Genomic DNA, 5,043 nt, shown 5'->3' with positions numbered 1-5,043 from the left:
CGCTGCCCAGTGCGATCCCCCACAACTCGCACCAACGCCCCGTTGCCCAGTGCGACCTCCCACAACTCGTACCAACACCCCGCTGCGCAGTGCGATCCCCCACAACTCGCACCAACGCCCCGCTGCCCAGTGCGATCCCCCACAACTCGCACCAACACCCCGCTGCCCCAGTGCGAGCTCCCACAACTCGCACCAACGCCCCGCTGCCCAGGGTGAGCCCCCACAACGCGCACCAACGCCCCGCTGCCCAGGGCGAGCCCCCACAACTCGCACCATTGCCCCGTGCGAGCCCCCCAAATGTGCAGCATCACCCCCTGCGAGCACCCCCAAATGTGCAGTATAGCCCCCTGCAAGCACTTCCAAACGTGCATCGCCCCCTGCCCAGTGCAAGCCCCCCCCCCCCAAGCGTTCAGCGTCACCCCCTGTGAGCCCCCCCAAACAGGCAACGTTGCCTCCTGCCCAGTGCGAGCCCCCTAAACATGCAGTGACACCCCCTGCTCAGTGCAAGCCCCCCCCAAAAAGGCGGAGTCGCTCCCTAGCAAGTGCAAGACCCCAAAAACATGCAGCGTCACCTCCTGCCTAGTGTAACCCCCACACATCATGCAAGCCTCCAAAGCATCACCCCCTGCACCGTGTAACCCCCCTTTCTTATTGAAGCCTCCACAGTACGGTGCTGCAGCTTCAGTACATTCCCTGTGACATATACACGAGCCCCCAGCACTGACAGGAGACGCTGCTCTGTGCCCCCAATAGTGACAGGAGACTCTGCTCTGTGCCCCCAGCACTGACAGGAGACTCTGCTCTGTGCCCCCAATAGGGACAGGAGACTCTGCTCTGTGCCCCCAGCAGTGACAGGAGACTCTGCTCTGTGCCCCCAATAGTGACAGGAGACTCTGCTCTGTGTCCCCAGCACTGACAGGAGACTCTGCTCTGTGCCCCCAATAGTGACAGGAGACTCTGCTCTGTGCCCCCAGCACTGACAGGAGACTCTGCTCTGTGCCCCCAATAGTGACAGGAGACTCTGCTCTGTGTCCCCAGCACTGACAGGAGACTCTGCTCTGTGCCCCCAATAGTGACAGGAGACTCTGCTCTGTGTCCCCAGCACTGACAGGAGACTCTGCTCTGTGCCCCCAATAGTGACAGGGAGACTCTGCTCTGTGTCCCCAGCACTGACAGGAGACTCTGCTCTGTGCCCCCAGCACTGACAGGAGACGCTACTCTGTGCCACCAATAGTGACAGGAGACGCTGCTCTGTGCCCCCAATAGTGACAGGAGACGCTGCTCTGTGCCCCCAATAGTGAAAGGAGACTCTGCTCTGTGCCCCCAGCAGTGACAGGAGACGCTGCTCTGTGCCCCCAATAGTGACAGGAGACGCTGCTCTGTGCCCCCAATAGTGACAGGAGACTCTGCTCTGTGCCCCCAGCAGTGACAGGAGACGCTGCTCTGTGCCCCCAATAGTGACAGGAGACGCTGCTCTGTGCCCCCAATAGTGACAGGAGACGCTGCTCTGTGCCCCCAATAGTGACAGGAGACGCTGCTCTGTGCCCCCAGCACTGACAGGAGACGCTGCTCTGTGCCCCCAATAGTGACAGGAGACGCTGCTCTGTGCCCCCAATAGTGACAGGAGACTCTGCTCTGTGCCCCCAATAGTGACAGGAGACTCTGCTCTGTGCCCCCAGCAGTGACAGGAGACGCTGCTCTGTGCCCCCAGCACTGACAGGAGACTCTGCTCTGTGCCCCCAATAGTGACAGGAGACTCTGCTCTGTGCCCCCAATAGTGACAGGAGACGCTGCTCTGTGCCCCCAGCAGTGACAGGAGACTCTACTCTGTGCCCCCAGCAGTGACAGGAGACGCTGCTCTGTGCCCCCAATAGTGACAGGAGACGCTGCTCTGTGCCCCCAATAGTGACAGGAGACGCTGCTCTGTGCCCCCAATAGTGACAGGAGACGCTGCTCTGTGCCCCCAGCACTGACAGGAGACGCTGCTCTGTGCCCCCAATAGTGACAGGAGACGCTGCTCTGTGCCCCCAATAGTGACAGGAGACGCTGCTCTGTGCCCCCAATAGTGACAGGAGACGCTGCTCTGTGCCCCCAATAGTGACAGGAGACGCTGCTCTGTGCCCCCAATAGTGACAGGAGACTCTGCTCTGTGCCCCCAGCAGTGACAGGAGACTCTGCTCTGTGCCCCCAGCAGTGACAGGAGACTCTGCTCTGTGCCCCCAGCAGTGACAGGAGACGCTGCTCTGTGCCCCCAGCACTGACAGGAGACTCTGCTCTGTGCCCCCAATAGTGACAGGAGACTCTGCTCTGTGCCCCCAATAGTGACAGGAGACGCTGCTCTGTGCCCCCAGCAGTGACAGGAGACGCTGCTCTGTGCCCCCAATAGTGACAGGAGACGCTGCTCTGTGCCCCCAATAGTGACAGGAGACGCTGCTGTGCCCCCAATAGTGACAGGAGACGCTGCTCTGTGCCCCCAATAGTGACAGGAGACGCTGCTCTGTGCCCCCAATAGTGACAGGAGACGCTGCTCTGTGCCCCCAATAGTGACAGGAGACGCTGCTCTGTGCCCCCAATAGTGACAGGAGACGCTGCTCTGTGCCCCCAATAGTGACAGGAGACGCTGCTCTGTGCCCCCAATAGTGACAGGAGACGCTGCTCTGTGCCCCCAATAGTGACAGGAGACTCTGCTCTGTGCCCCCAGCAGTGACAGGAGACTCTGCTCTGTGCCCCCAGCAGTGACAGGAGACGCTGCTCTGTGCCCCCAGCACTGACAGGAGACTCTGCTCTGTGCCCCCAATAGTGACAGGAGACTCTGCTCTGTGCCCCCAATAGTGACAGGAGACGCTGCTCTGTGCCCCCAGCAGTGACAGGAGACGCTGCTCTGTGCCCCCAATAGTGACAGGAGACGCTGCTCTGTGCCCCCAATAGTGACAGGAGACGCTGCTGTGCCCCCAATAGTGACAGGAGACGCTGCTCTGTGCCCCCAATAGTGACAGGAGACGCTGCTCTGTGCCCCCAATAGTGACAGGAGACGCTGCTCTGTGCCCCCAATAGTGACAGGAGACGCTGCTCTGTGCCCCAATAGTGACAGGAGACGCTGCTCTGTGCCCCCAATAGTGACAGGAGACGCTGCTCTGTGCCCCCAATAGTGACAGGAGACGCTGCTCTGTGCCCCCAATAGTGACAGGAGACTCTGCTCTGTGCCCCCAGCAGTGACAGGAGACGCTGCTCTGTGCCCCCAATAGTGACAGGAGACGCTGCTCTGTGCCCCCAATAGTGACAGGAGACGCTGCTCTGTGCCCCCAATAGTGACAGGAGACGCTGCTCTGTGCCCCCAATAGTGACAGGAGACGCTGCTCTGTGCCCCCAATAGTGACAGGAGACTCTGCTCTGTGCCCCCAGCAGTGACAGGAGACTCTGCTCTGTGCCCCCAGCAGTGACAGGAGACGCTGCTCTGTGCCCCCAGCAGTGACAGGAGACTCTGCTCTGTGCCCCCAATAGTGACAGGAGACTCTGCTCTGTGCCCCCAGCAGTGACAGGAGACTCTGCTCTGTGCCCCCAGCAGTGACAGGAGACGCTGCTCTGTGCCCCCAGCACTGACAGGAGACTCTGCTCTGTGCCCCCAATAGTGACAGGAGACTCTGCTCTGTGCCCCCAGCACTGACAGGAGACTCTGCTCTGTGCCCCCAATAGTGACAGGAGACTCTGCTCTGTGCCCCCAATAGTGACAGGAGACGCTGCTCTGTGCCCCCAGCAGTGACAGGAGACGCTGCTCTGTGCCCCCAATAGTGACAGGAGACGCTGCTCTGTGCCCCCAATAGTGACAGGAGACGCTGCTGTGCCCCCAATAGTGACAGGAGACGCTGCTCTGTGCCCCCAATAGTGACAGGAGACGCTGCTCTGTGCCCCCAATAGTGACAGGAGACGCTGCTCTGTGCCCCCAATAGTGACAGGAGACGCTGCTCTGTGCCCCCAATAGTGACAGGAGACGCTGCTCTGTGCCCCCAATAGTGACAGGAGACGCTGCTCTGTGCCCCCAATAGTGACAGGAGACTCTGCTCTGTGCCCCCAATAGTGACAGGAGACGCTGCTCTGTGCCCCCAATAGTGACAGGAGACGCTGCTCTGTGCCCCCAAAATACAGTCTGACTCCCCAGAGTTATAACTGAACCAGATACAAGTTAGTCTGCAGTTAGACGTTAGCTATTAGATACTCATTCATGGTGACCAACTGTCATAGATGAATGAGTATCTAATAGCTGACGTCTGACTGTAGACTAACTGGAATCTGGTCTAGACACTTCAGCAGTGACCGACTAGAACAGAGTGGAGAAAATGAGGCCTCCAATAATCAGCGCCGGTACAGCCGGTACAGCCGGTACAGCCGGTACAGCCGGTACAGCCGGTACACTGCTGAAGGAGAGGAACACAAAACATCAACTCTCAACTAGCCTCTACCCTGCTGCTTCCCGCCCACAGCTCTGCACGGCCATGAAAAGGCCCCGCCCCTTCCGGTGACGTCATTCCCTCAAAATGTCAACTCTAGTCCGGAAGTTCGTTCAAAATAATGGCGCTGGATGACGTCATGCGCCACACAGCTGCGGCGGTATCATCCCCCGTACTCCTGTATAAAGGCGGCCGCACTTTTTACACCACCCTGAGGATGCCGCCATAGAGCTCCAGGTACTGGCGGTGGCGGGTGTTTTGATATGTATGTGTGTATGTGTATGTGTGTGTGTGTGGGGGTGTGTTTTGATGGGGGGGGGTGTGGGGGTGTGTTTTGATGGGGGGGGGGTGTGTTTTGATGGGGGGTGTGTGTTTTGATGGGGGGGGGGGTGTGTGTGGGGGTGTGTTTTGATGGGGGGGTGTGTTTTGATGGGGGGGGGTGTGGGGGTGTGTTTTGATGGGGGGGGGGTGTTTTGATGGGGGGGGGGTGTGGGGGTGTGTTTTGATGGGGGGGGGGGTTGTGTGTTTTGATAAGGGGGGTGTTTTGATGGGGGGGGTGTGGGGGTGTGTTTTGATAAGGGGGGTGTTTTGATGGGGG

Source organism: Anomaloglossus baeobatrachus, chromosome 12, assembly GCF_048569485.1.
Source record: "Anomaloglossus baeobatrachus isolate aAnoBae1 chromosome 12, aAnoBae1.hap1, whole genome shotgun sequence".
Lineage (NCBI taxonomy): Eukaryota > Metazoa > Chordata > Amphibia > Anura > Aromobatidae > Anomaloglossus > Anomaloglossus baeobatrachus.
This window is presented reverse-complemented; position numbering follows the sequence as displayed.